This window comes from Podarcis liolepis (genome assembly GCF_965112155.1).
Source record: "Podarcis liolepis genome assembly, chromosome: 8".
NCBI classification, from domain to species: domain Eukaryota; kingdom Metazoa; phylum Chordata; class Lepidosauria; order Squamata; family Lacertidae; genus Podarcis; species Podarcis liolepis.
In genome coordinates this window covers 52,425,605-52,438,464 of record NC_139560.1, presented here as the reverse complement: position 1 = coordinate 52,438,464, position 12,860 = coordinate 52,425,605, and the positions used below count along the sequence as shown (strand labels likewise).

Here is a 12,860-nt window from a genome sequence, read left to right as displayed (position 1 = left end):
GTTGTGCAGTTGGAAAACCACTGAAATACAGTGAACATCTCTGGGAGTTGCATTGGTTTTTTTCTCTGCATCTGAGTCATAGCTGTCAACTTTCAGATTTGAAAATAAGGGATCAGCAGCCTCGAAAATAAGGGATCAGCAGCCTCACCTGTCCTGGGGACAGTCTACAGGATATCTAACAATCCGGGATAGCAGCGGGAAACAACAGGAAACGGCGCTGGAATAAGGGAATTTCCTGCAAAAAAAGGGAAGGTTGACAGCTATGATCTGGGTGCAGGTCAATATGTTGTGCTTAACGAAAGAAAAAGCCTAGTCAGGAGCACTCTGAACCCCAAGGTGGTCTCTTCTCCTCACAGACCCACCTGGCTGAGACCTTACTCCGTGATTTTGGTTTCCCCTTTTCATCACTTGACATCACTCTTTTTGTTGGGTTTTCATTTGGTTTTTCCAGCCAGTTCTCTCTCTCTCTCTTTCTCTCTCTCTCTCCTCTCTCCCCCTCTCTCTCCCTGTATAAACACCATCGGCTTCTCTCTGTCCTTCCTCTCTCATTGACTTGCCACTAGGATTAGGAGGCCTAGATCCCCTTTCTTCATCTCTCTCCTTTCCCCTATTCCAAAATGCTCTTTGTGGCAATCCTACTTCCCGTCTGCCCTGTTCCCCTATACCTCCTCCTTCATCTCCCCGTATCTCACTTCCTTCACTCTGCTTGCCCCCTCCTCCTGCTTCCCACTGAGACTAAGTCAAATGTTTCTGATGGTGCCCTTTAATCTTCTGTGGGATGCTGTCGGTGTTATCTCACACCCCCTTCATCTGCAGCATGCCTCAGCTGTGACTCGGAGTCAGCCACAGAACTGCAACAGCAACCACCAGGATACCTTCACCAGGCCTGCATGGTTTAGAATTGTAATGAAGAATCCCATTATCCTGATCATTGGTCATCTGGCTGGGGCTGAAAAGTCAGAATCCAACAACATCTACAGGTTTCCAACCATTGTTTTAGATGCCATTTTCATGGAATTGTCCAGTCCTAGCAAGGATGAGCCCACACTATACAGACAGTTAGCTCAAGCAGGAGACTGAAAGGCAGAATAACAAGTGACAGGATTAAGAAGAAAAAGGGAACACAGACAGGTGCTGCTGGATCTTTGGTCCAGGGAAGGGATGACTTATTGCAAGAAGTGCTGGGAATGTCCTGTTCATTATGTCCTCCTTTGGAGTGATCAGTAGAATAGTGTCATGAGACACAGCATTCTCTGTAGCAGCAACCTGCTTTTGGAATTCCCTCCCAAGTGACATCCAGTTAGCCCTTGTGCCAGAAAAAACCCCTAAACAATAGCTAAGGATATTATATATATATATAATTATTACCCATATGAATTCATGAGCCCTTATGTAGTTTCTGATCCCAATTGCTTCTCAGAGGCACCAGACTCTTGCCAGAGAACTGAGATACTTAAAAGAGCAGCATTCTGGGAAGAATCATAGAATCATAGAGTTGGAAGAGACCACAAGGGCCATCGAGTCCAACCCCCTGCTTGGCACTTTCTTGCTTCTCTGTTATCTCCTGCTGGGCACACTGCCTGTGGCGGTAAGCTGGTTTGACATGAAGAAGAAGAGTTTGGATTTGATATCCAGCTTTATCACTACCCAAAGGAGTCTCAAAGCAGCTAACATTCTCCTTTCCCTTCCTCCCCCACAATAAACACTCTGTGAGGTGAGTGAGGCTGAGATACTTCAAGGAAGTGTGACTAGCCTAAGGTCACCCAGCAGCTGCATGTGGAGGAGCGGAGACGCGAACCCGGTTCACCAGATTATGAGTTTACCGCTCTTAACCACTACACCTCACTGGTTCTCCAGAGGATAATGGTTCATCTCTCAGGTATGGCTCTTGGGTTTCCGGCACTGGACTTCCTGGCACAAGAGAATCTGGTTCAGGGCCCTGGTTACCAGACACTTTCTCAATGGATGGGCTTTGGATCTGATGTTTCTTTGGATGATGATACTGATGTGGGCATGGTTGATGCAGGGCAGCTGACATTCCAGAGGTGGAGAAAGGGTGAGGCAGTGGTGAGGTTGAGGGCACTCTGGGTTGGTAGCGGCAGCCCCACAGGTGTGGGGGCACCTCAGGGACTGCTGCCACAGAGCTCCCCCAACCTCATTGCCTCACCCTGCCTCGTCTCTGTCCTGCCACTCCCACCACCACCCATCCTCATACATCACCACTGCTCCCCAATATCAGTGTATTTATATGTGTTGCAGTCATCTGGGATTTACTTTATTTTGCTCCTTTCTTTTCAAGAAGAAGCTGTTCTGCAGCTTGTCCCAGTCAGTTTCCCACCCCCTTACTTCGGGTCATGCAGAAAGTAAGATAAAGCTTGCAACTGAGCCAAGATGGATGCTGCAACCGAAAGAATGATTCATTGCAATAGCATTTCGGGGGTTTGGGATTTTGCAATTTACTTCCAGCTGTATGCGAATGTCAAGATATAATAAAATCATTTAAATGTGATTTCCCCCATAAAGCAGGAGAAATATAAAGGAAGGTAGCCTTGCAGGACAAAAAGCAACTGGGAAAGCAGAGACAGTTTGTGAATGTTTTTGTCCTGAGGATATATTGACACCAGTTTTCAAAACTGCATTTGGATGGAGCAGCTGGCAAATGATCCAAAAAGTCAGGGAACAAAAGGCTACATACTGAGATGTAAATACAGTTACGCAATGCAGAGAACTGTCTCAGAGCACTCTATGTTGAATTGCGGGTGGAGTGAAGGCCACCACAATATTTGGCAGCCATGTATTCTGGTAGTCAGAGCAGAAAGCAAATTTGTTTTGAAAGTTACAAAATAGGCTTAGAAGCAGAACAGAAGAGATAGCATAGAGCACGCTTCATAAAATGCTGTCAATAAACACATTTTATCCAGAGAGTGGAAGCTCATTCATCCAAAAGAGAAAGTCATGCCAGCTGAGCTACATAGACACAACAGCTCTAAAATATGACAAGAAATCATCATCCAATTCCAGAATGCAATAAAACACTAGCCCCTAAGAATAAGTCACGGGAGGAAAGCAAGACTGAATGAGACCTTGAGGGGGTGTTTTTAATTTTGAGCTGTGCAATAAGATATTTCTGTATCCTTCCAGCCTAATAACTGCCTGTGTTCCCACCAAGCGTTCTGGCTACTATTTCCTGACAGGCATTAAGAACTATTTTTACAAACCCATCCACGTACGTTTCCTGTAAAGCAGTAAAATGACAAAGGCAATTCAATGCAAGGAAGTGTAAATGATTGCTGCACGTTGGGACTAAATAATTCCTAATTTCACATATACGCTCATGGGATCTGAACTGACGATCACTGACCAAGAACAAGTTATATGCTATTTGGCTTCAGTTGGGTTTTAAGAGTATTTGAAGTAATTAAAAGTGTTCCCTCTCACATAATTGAATATGTGCATAATTTTTATCTTTTAAAAATAATTAATGTTTGATACTATAAGACACAAGTCAGGTTTGTAAAAGCTGCATAGTATGACTCCCCACCAGGATACAGATCATTTCCCCCCTCCTTTAAAAAACAAATCACTTTCATAAACTGCAAAATTAATTTATAATCCAGTTTGTTTAGAACTGGCTTAATGCCTGCTTGTTTTGTCAACTGCAGAAAAATTCTCTGCTTCCTCTCATCAGCCTGAAGAGTTCTATAAAGTCTGCTTTCTCCTCTAATTAATCTGAATGTGAACAGATGTTTGTTCTCTAACAGAGTTATTGGGTGCTTCATTTTAATATTGCCAATATTGCTCATGGGATTCTTCTCAGGCATGCAATATCATTGATAACTGGGGATTATTTACATTCCACTTTTTCTGAATCATATTACTAAATATTTGATTTATTATGCATGACCAAGGATTATTTTGACCAACTTTACCATACCCAATACTGAAAGTCGGATGAGGCAGACAATGTGGTGGCCTCAGATGTTGTTCAACTACAGCTCTCATCAACCTAACCATTGGCTATATTGGTTGGGGCTGATGGGAGTTGTAGTCCAACATTCAGATGGCATCATGGCTGGTTGTCTCTGCTCTAAAGCCTTCCTCTAGTCTCTGGTGTTCCAGAATCTGATAATTCTTTTTTTATAAAAAGATTATAGCTGTCATGACCACCTACATCAACCTTTGCCAACAAGGTATCCTTCAGATGTTTTAGGCTACAAATTCCATACCGGTTGGGGGCTGCTGGTCGTTGCAGTCTGAAAATATCTGGAGGGTGCCAGATTGATGAATTCTGTCTTAGATGCACACACACATAGTCTGCTCTTTAGTCTGTTTGTCTAGTTTTATCTATTGTGAGAAACTCAAATTCCCTATTTGTGCTAATAAACTTAAGTTGAAGTCCAGTTAACAGCAGTTATTAATATTGTGACAGTAAGTCATAGTACTTTTTTTCTTTTTCTTTTGAAAAACATAGTTCACAGCACCAGGTTAACCAACCCTTTCTGCCACTCCATCCCACCCCACATACTGGGCATGGGGAAGTAGGTGGCGCTGTAGTCTAAACCACTGAGCCTCTTGGGCATGCTGATCGTAAGGTTGGCAGTTCGAATCTGCCCGATGGGGTGAACCTCTGTTGTTTTGTCCCAGCTCCTGCCAACCTAGCAGTCTGAAAGCATACCAGCATGAGTAGATAAATAGGTACCACTGCGGTGGGAAGGTAAACGGCATTTCTGTGTGCTCTGGCACTCATCACGGTGTTTCGTGCACCAGAAGCAATTTAGTCATGCTGGGCACATAAATAATAATAATAATAATAATTTTTTATTTATATCCCGCCCTCCCCAGCCGAAGCCAGGCTCAGGGCGGATAACAACAATAAAACGAGACAACATTTTAAAATCATTTCATTAAAAAATTACTTCAGATCAAATTGATGGCAACCATTGGGTAGAGTTCTGTGAAGATTGCTAACCTGGAGAGCTGTCTGAGGACAAATGCTGGCTCCCTTGGCCTGAAAGTGGAGATGAGCACCATACCCCATAGTCGAATTTGACTGGACTTAACTGTCCAGGGGTCCTTTACCTGACCTTACACAATGGACATGATCCAGTAAAAGATACTCATAGGTAAGTCCTACTGAAAGAAGGGGCTGGGATCTAAGTGCTGACCAACTTTAGCATAAATGATCCAGATGGATGTGCAATGCAAATTTCATGTTTGTATGCTTATTCTAAGTGCTAAAACTAGGAAGTAAGTGTGTGATTGCAGCTTCATATCCAAACTATATGTTACACATGGTTGTGCCTAGGCTGTAAGTTGCTTCTAGATAGATGGGTGACTAAGAATAAAGAAGGGATGGGCTAAAGATGTTCAGCTCTTTCCTTGGTTTGCTGACTCTGACCCAAAGCATTCTGAGTACAGTACGTGGCTTCCAGCTCCTGCAGGGTTTCAACAATTTTGTCAGGATAGGGGAGAAATCTGATTCAGCTCAGGTAAACCTACCTCCTTTGAACTTTCTGAAACTATATGTGAACCGAAACACAACCATCTGTCAGAATTCACACTTCTCTGATTTTGCAACGTGCTTCTCCAACAAAGTGTACAACCAGTACTTAGTTGTAACTGTGCCCTTTGTATCTAATATTAGTTCTATTGGAACATGATTTTATTTTTATTTTTTGCCTTGATGAACCACGCCTCTTCAGATTTAGGATGCTAATTAAACAAATTAAGCTACAGATCATTAAATAACTATAGATCTTTATTTCTGCAAATTAGCTTGTTTTTGACTCATTTTCTTTGGTAAACGCCACTACATAAACATAATTAATTATCTGATTAAGGACTGATTAATTTTATTTTAAACCCTAATGCCAGCTCTCCTTTCACAAGCAGCAAAGTAATACCAAGTTATATATAACTTGCCTGCAGTTAAGTGGAACATACTTTCATGGTGCAATCCTAAAGGTGATGGGAGAAAGAGAGACCAAAAATGTTTGACCTGTGCTAGTCAATGCTCTGCGAGGCTTGCAATGGCAGAGTGGAAGTCGGGTTGGAACACCTGCATTCTTTTGTCCTTTACATCGGTGCACACCCCCTGATCTTTGAGTGGTGACAGACTCCGGGAGTTCCAGTGCTTGCCAGGGTTCTACTTCCTCGAAATGAATGGAAAAAGTGATTTCTTCAGGATATATGGTTTTACGCACACACATGCACAACCTAGGCATAGGACAGAGCGGCTCACAGCATTAACACTCCACAGATCTTGCCTCACCATTAGGTTCCCAGGGAGATCCAAAGCCACAGCTTTGGATCCAGCACAGAGGAAGACAAGCCTATGTGCCTCCAGACTTGGCATCTAGATTGGTGATTGACCCACCCATTTGTCTCTAAGGCAACAGAGCTCACTCTTTAAGATGATGGTTAAGGAGTACTTAACTGAGTGGCTAATAAACTGGTTTAGCTGGTTTCATTTTACAGATTCTAACCTCACAGATACAGGATTGCAGGCCTAGATGGAACCCGCACGGATCATCCAGACGGTGACATCACCATAAACCTGATACAGGGGCTTTATGTATGTGCTCACATATACTTACAGATTCCACTCCACAAGGAAGATCATGTTTTGTAAAGTCCTCTGACGCTAGCCACATTTCCTTTCTACAACGTGTTTCCAATTTGGTGGACAGAGGCACCTTGGAAAGCAGTGAAGATTGCTATACATACACAGAAAGGTTCAATGAGTCTAAACAACTGTTTGGGCTAGGGTGAACCTCCCAGGGTTGGGTTGTTGTGCGAACGGTTTCCTGTAGGAAGGACAGAATAAAATGACAATAGAATAAAATGATAATAAATGAATAGGCTGTTCGTGAGCAAACTATTTAGGATCGCAACTGTGTGTTTCTCTTTATGCAGCTTTACAGCTAAATCCTAAGTATATTTACAAAGAAGTGTTCCATGGATTTCAAAGAAACTCAGGTCTGCAGCCTCATGTTTGGAAATCTGCCCAAACTAATTAGTAGTGATGGCTTGCTCCTGCTAATACAAATTACTGGTAGGTTGGGGGGGGGATAAATTCACCAATGGTGTATAGCATAGTTCAGGAGAGGGGAAATTTTCTCAGTCCAGTCATGAGCAACCTCCCAGCACTTGCATGCTAGTGGTGGGCAGAGGAACAGGTGCAACTCTTTCATTTGTACAGGAGGCTACACGTTAGCCACACAGAACCCAGAGGTTTCCACACACACCCATCTCTCCATTCTCCCTGTAGGCAAGCTGGAGGCATTATCCCCATTCAAGCACACACTACAGGGAGCCATGAAGCAGGGCTGGTGACAGGGGAGAAAGGTGTGGAGACAATGCAAAGAGCTTCAGAGAAAGGCCTAAGGACCTGAGGTTCCCATCTCTTCTGAAGTTGAATGAATGAGATATTTTCTCAGGCTGGTTTTAGAGTCTATCCCGAAGTGTTTTGCTTCTGTTCTCCTTTATATATTTAAATATTATTATTATTTTTAAAGCACAGATCCATCCCTAAACACCCCTTATGAAACCTTTTTGCAAATCTAGTTTATGCTGAACTTGTGATATTCTACTACAGTGGTACCTGGGTTCTCAAACTTAATCCATTCCGGGAGTCCGTTTGACTCTTGAAACCGTTCGAAAACCAAGGCACAGCTTCCGATTGGCTGCAGGAGCTTCCTGTACTCAAGCAGAAGCCACGTTGGATGTTCAGCTTCCGAAAAACGTTTGCAAACAGGAACACTTACTTCCGGGTTTGTGGCATTCGGGAGCTGATTTGTTCGACAATTAAGCTGTTTGAGAACCAGGGCACCACTGTATGTTATTGTTATTTATTGTATGTAAGCTGCTTTGGGATTCATTTGGATGAAAGGTGGCATAGAAATACAATCAATCAAGAATAGGAATGTAACTCTAAAAAGAAATATGTATGGGAATGTGATTCATTTTCAATATTGATAGCAATTTAATGCAGTTCAGATAGATGGCATCCAAACTTGGATTCATATTCCGATGCCAATTTGGAAGCACACCAGATATCCACCAGCAGTTCCAAGTACAGCAAGGTGGGTGTTTACACAAACATGTTTAGGCATGTGAACCTTTTTATCTGGATTGGTTTAATATCAGGCTTAACTGGGTGTTGTTCTTATTCCCATTTAATTTGCATAGTCCACATGGCATTGCCCTTAAACATCACCAGTATTGATGCTTTCCTCATGTAAATTTGAGTTCACCTGAATTGGGGATAATCCATTAAATTAGAGAAAATTTGTCTCCCACACATTCTACTTGGAGTCACAGTGTCTTTGGGTAGTGGATGGATCAATCATCACTTTCTGCTACTCCCCTTTCCATGCCCACTACTTCCTCAATGCTTTCATTTCTTTTCTGCTTGTGCTAGTAACTATTTCTGGTGTGCAGCAGCCTTATAAATATATATATATATCTGCGTTTGATCCCTCAGGTTTTGACATAGCCAGAAAACTGATTAAGCCAATCAAATTAAATAAAAATAAAAATCTGCACCAGCTATTGCACAGCAATTCAAAAGATTGCTGAGAATTTACAATTGCTACAATTGCTTTTATTTCTTTTCCAGCAATGCTTGTAACTATTTCTGGTATGCTCTTGAGTGGAGATGTATAGACTCTCCCTCTCCCTCCCTCCCTCCCTCCCTCCCTCCCTCCCTCCCTCCCTCACACACTTATAATTTGATCTCTCAGGTTTGCACAAAACCAGAAAACTGCAAAAGTGTGTGCTGCAAATTTACAATTGCCTGACTGTGAGTTTTTGTGCACTTTCGTGCCTTTTTCAATTTAAAAAAGCCGGGTGCACGTTCAGCTATCTGCTCACATTATATGAGCAGACTTAATAGAATCAATTGACTTAATAGAATCAATAAATTAGAAGGCTGGAACAAACACAAAAGGGAATGAACAAGAAAGACCAAAATTTCTCCGTCTATACAAATTCAGATATGTATGAGTGTGGACCACTCCAATCTGATTCAAATGGGAGAAAAGTGGATCAACAGCTAAATAATGCTCAAATGTAGACAAACCCAGTGTTTAATTATCTCTGTGGAACAATGGTTATGGCTGGCAAGCTTATTTTGAGAAAATTTGTATCTACATTTGGTCCACTTCCTGTCGCCCGTTGTGTAATTGAGCGTTGTGTGCATTGTGAAATTGCAGTCACCCAAAGCTTCTGTTCAGGCAGCACTTAAATGTTGAATCTTTAGAGAAATCCAAATGCACCGAAAATTGCCTGACAAATCTGTTCTGGACATACATTTTGCTTGAATTCAAAGGAATGTCAAAAAGATTGAATTGCAATTTATCAAACAACTACTTCTAACAAAGTAAATAAGGAGTTGCCTAAGGGATAGCTCGGATAATGGATCAACATATATATTAGATTTCAGACCTCCTACAACAATTATGGCAAATAGGTATTTCGAAGCAGGCAAGAGAGCTGGAATTGAAAGGCTGGATTCAAATGAGCAAAACACAGTAATCTGTAGTTGAAAATAATTTATCCTCAGAACAATAAACCTTCTCTTGCATGGATGTTTCAATATGTTGTAAAGCGATCATTTAAAATAAAATAGAAAGCGCATTGTTGCAAGCTGAATGCAACCACTCTGTTATATGAAGTTTGATAACCTTGGCTATAAACACCATTATGTATATCTGGACAGACTGTAACTTCCTGTACTTTCAAGGGGGAGGGGGAATAAAAACTGAGCACATCACAGAGTTACCTGCATATACATCTTATTTGGTAGCTGTGCATACAAGTGCTGCTGTAAATTCCATTTGTTGACAAAATGTGCAAATTTTGTTGAGGGTTTTTTTTTTTTTTTTTTAAATAGTTTTCTGATCAATACTTCTGTGGCCAATTACGCCCTTCTAATTTCTGCCCTTGGACCCAACTTTTCATTTTTATTCATTTATTATAGCTCATCCTTCCCCTAGGGCAGGCATGTCCAACTGGTCAATTGTGATTTGCCGGTCAATCGCAGGGTGTCTGTGGTCGATCATGGTCGATCACAGGATCCTGATTGAACGCCCCCCCCCCAAAAAAGCCCAACAACTCATCCTCCCCCCCAAAAGCTCAACAACTCTGGTCAATCCAATGGGTAGATCATTGCCAGTTTATTTATAGTTGGAGTAGATTGCAGTCTCTTGGAAGTTGGACGTGCCTGCTCTAGGGAACTCAGAGTGGCATGCATGATTCACCTCCTATCCATTTTGTCTCCTCAGCACTAGTATGAGTTAGGTTAGAATGAGAGATGATGAGTGGTCCAAGGGCCTCCCAATCCATTTTGTGGTTGAGTGATATGAACCTGAGTCTCCGTGGCCCTATTACTGTAGCCTAGTCTAGTCACTATACTACACTGTGCTGTCTCCACTAAGTGAATAATTGGGGAGAGATCACGCAGACTACTTAATGCAAGTCTGCTCTAGGGCGCATTAATAAAGCAGAAAATAATGATGATGATGATGATGATGATGATGATGATGATGATGATGGCAGGTTAATATATTACCCTTAGCACTGTAAGGAACTGTAATTAAATTCTGAAGTTTAGATGTTCAGAAAACATGCCTGGAGCATGTTTATTTATTTATTTGTACAACTATAAAAGCCATCTCCACAAACCTTACACTAGAAACCTCCATTATTAAAATGCACAATAAAACAATCCCATTAAAACATTAACATATAAACACCCATAATTAAAATATGCAATGAAAGAATCCCATTAAAGCATGTTAATTGTGTGATTTATTTTATTTGCTCGGTAATAACCTGTTAAGAACTGAACCAGCTGTTTGCATAAAGGGCATGATGGAAATATGGGCCACTCTCTCTATTTATGTATGACCGCTGTTGCAGTGGAGAGCCCAGGTGCATTATCTATGTACTACGAGCATTTACAACCACCAGCTTTCAATTCTGTTTCCCATACTTCATTCCCCCCCTGCTTAATAATTCCATCATCTTTTCTTCACTTCACTTTTGTGAAGACAGCAGTTGTGACCAAAGCAGACAACTTGAAGGAACGGAGATGACTGGCAGATCAGAAAGCGGCTAAGAATGACCTGCTGAGAACAATTTAGCCTACGGAATTTAGACAGCCCTCATAACCCTTCAGCTCGTGATGGATAAGTGGAGTTTCCCTTCACATGGCATACCGTTCATTTTTTAACACATACATTATTTATATTACTCTAGAAAGAACCACTATGAAGACTTCCGCCAGTTAGACAATGTGAAGATAGATTGTCATGAATTATTCTTTAAATATTTAAGACACACACACACACACACACACACATATAGATTAGAATGTAGACTTGCAGCTATACAGTTCTGCGCTGCTTCCATCTAATATAGATGAAACAGGTCGTATGGAATATGGCTGTGGGTCACATCTGCAGTGCCATTTTTAAAACGGGGTGGATACTACTGTAGACCATATAAAAATACTGGGTAGGTTGACTTGTTATCCATACTAGGTGCTGAGCCGAGGCCACAAGCCACCACAACTATGACATAGCACACGCCCAGTATGGACGTGAGAGAGAATAGGGTGGGGGGGGGGTGTCCCACATTATTTTTGCCTTGAACAGGACACCACTGAAAGCTGAAAGATCAAAGTTCACCCCTGGCACCATCTTGTCCAGTTCAAGCAGCAAAAAGTCTTGGACCAGTCCTACCACAAGGGCTGTTCTTGGCTAGTGCCTTGCTCTGATGGAGTGGAAGCCTATAGGCTGCAGACCTTTCCAGCTTTCAAAACAGTTCAAGGCAGTGGTAGTCAACATGGGGATATTGTGGACTCCAACTCCCATAATCCTTCACAACTGGACATAATCCGTCACAATTGGCTGAAGCTGATAGGAGGAGGAGACCAAAACATCTAGAAGGCCCACATTGGCTATTCATGGGTCAAAGCACAAAAGGCTTCAGACAGGTCCCAAGTATTATTGGAGTAAGTTGCTGACTTGGAACTATCCTTGATGACTGCAGCATCTGAGCTGCTTAAGGAACAGATGTTAATATCCATCAGAAAATAAAATAAAATAAAAAGCTTTTTAATATAATAATCATTCTGTGTGTGTTATATTTAGGATTCCTGTCATAACACCTATATCTGTATCTTAAGATTGAAATAGCAAAAAATGGAGAGAGTAATTGCCTGAAATAAAAAATCTGAAGCTGAAAATATGTTTAGTATTCTAGAAAGAGGACTGTAGATCAGTGGAGAAAATAAGAAGAGAGCAGTATGGGCTTTTCGTTTGCTGGGTGGGGTATCATATTTATCTGAAATAATAGTAAAACGAAGGAATGAAATAAAGTTCTTCCACTAGTGCAAGGATTTCCACTTGCACAATAGAACCTCCCTTCTCTCGCCTCTACCCTGCCCACCCGCCAGAATCTTTTGCTCCAGGGTGGTGGGGAATCCCTCAGAATGGATATATGGCCCACACAGAGGGAATTTCCATTGCACAGCCCCAAGTCCTTGTGCCAGTGGAAGTAGTTCACTGGGTACTCTGATCAACATTTATACTAGCATTCAAAGAACTTCATGTGCTTTATCAAAATTATGCCTTCAGCACATCTTTGAGGGAGGTCACTTTTATTAGTTCCCTCTTGTAGGTGGTAACTGCAGGGATCCTGGAAGAGAGTAGACTTCCTAAGGTCACTTAAGGAGATCATAGTGGAGGTGAGGTAAAACCTCCTAACTCACAGCACGGCTTCTTAGCCATCCACTGCATCCACTCTGTAATTACATTCAAAAACTTTGCCTTGCTGGCAAACTCCCACTCCTC

The 12,860-nt window shown here is 41.9% G+C and overlaps 1 long non-coding RNA gene across 1 annotated transcript in view; it reads right to left on the bottom strand.

The window, feature by feature from the left end:
* Positions 1 to 1,703: 1,703 nt before the first annotated feature.
* LOC310714024 overlaps positions 1,704 to 12,860 on the bottom strand; it is a 497,831-nt gene continuing 486,674 nt past the window's right edge. The window contains exon 3 of the long non-coding RNA XR_014529528.1: positions 1,704 to 1,732. This is a non-coding gene — a long non-coding RNA (uncharacterized lncRNA). The remainder of the gene's footprint in view (positions 1,733 to 12,860) is intronic.